The 1,437-nt window shown below is 37.0% G+C and overlaps 1 pseudogene; it reads left to right on the top strand.

Moving 5' to 3' along the window:
* Positions 1–649: 649 nt before the first annotated feature.
* LOC102580420 (intron-binding protein aquarius-like) overlaps positions 650–1,437 on the top strand; it is an 8,632-nt pseudogene continuing 7,844 nt past the window's right edge.

Below are 1,437 nucleotides of genomic sequence, written 5' to 3'. Positions count from 1 at the left end.
TCGCGTCTCTTCTCCTCCTTCATCGCAGGAGTTGCTGCCAGGTGACCTCTTTTTTCAGGTACCTCTTTTTTTTCTTCTTCTTCTTGAGTTCTCTTCTTCAGTTCTGCCAGGATCCTTGATAATTCAAAGCCAAATAATTTGAATAATGTCAAACCAAGAACTAGAAATTATAATTCTTAAGAGTACAAGGACACACAAATTAAAAACTATCATATTTTATGCTACACAGAAATCCTAATGCCAAAATTGATGGTCATTGAATGTGCTAAAATCTCTTAAAAACTGAAAGCAAATAAGATAAGGGTCATTGAATGTTCTTGAGTTCTCTTCTTCAGTTCTTCTTCACATTTCTTCTTCTCTTCTTTTTTCGTTTCTTCTCTTCAGAGTTCAGTCTTCTTCGTATTTTTTTTGTTCTTTCTTTTTGAGATACTGAGATACAGTAGCTTGCTGCCTTCAGCCCTTCACTGCTCTGTTTTTTTCCTCTGTTTTATTGTTCACAGTTCACTGCTCTTTTTTTTTCCTCTGTTTTGTTGTTCACAGTTCACTGTCACTGCTTAAGTGCTTACTGCCTATAATTTAAAAATAAATAAATTAATTCTTCTATAGTTATTTATTCATTTGTCCATAAACAATGAATTGACTGAATTCAATGGCGGATGCTAGCAAAAAGAGGGACATTGGATGGAATTATGGTACTCAAGGAGCAACGAAAGATTCGGTTAATTGTAACTTTTGTGGGAGTACTTTTAATGGTGGAATAACTCGACACAAGCAACATTTAGTGGGTGGTTTCAAGAATGTTAAACAATGTACAGCTTGTTCGTCAGCGATTACAGAAGAAGTAAGGGCTTATATGCAAAATGAAATCGCTAATAATCCCAAATTTCAAGTGAGGCAGCCGGAAGAATATATTGATATTGATGATGTTGATGATATGGATGAGTATGCGGAAATGATACCTCCCTCCAAAACTCCAAAGATATCTTCTAGTGGAGGTGCATCATCCACCGCACGGAATGTGACGAAAGGCCCTATGAATCTCTATTTTCAGCAGAAATCAACACAAAAAAGAGGCTTTGAAAAAGGAGGAGGAATTGATGAAACAAAGAAAATTCTAAGAGAGCGTGCGGTAAGTGCTTTCGCGATATGGATGTATGATGCGGGGCTCCCTTTTAATTGTGTCAATCACATACCGATTCCACCAAAATGTACAAGTTGTTTGAAAGCACTATTGAAAGAATTGGACCGGAAAACGTTGTACAAATTGTCATTGATAATGCTAGTGAGAATGTTAAAGCAGGAAGCATGATGATGGGTGCGTACCCACACATTTATTGGACTCCATGTGCCGCTCATTGCATCAACTTGATGTTTGGTGACATATTCAAGGTTAAGCCATATGCTTCCGGTAATATCACTCTCCTATCCTCTAACTTT

This window comes from Solanum tuberosum, unplaced genomic scaffold, assembly GCF_000226075.1.
Source record: "Solanum tuberosum cultivar DM 1-3 516 R44 unplaced genomic scaffold, SolTub_3.0 scf00143, whole genome shotgun sequence".
Taxonomy (NCBI): Eukaryota; Viridiplantae; Streptophyta; class Magnoliopsida; order Solanales; family Solanaceae; genus Solanum; species Solanum tuberosum.
The sequence above is the reverse complement of the archived record's forward strand: the minus strand, read 5'-3'. Positions and strand labels throughout refer to the sequence as shown.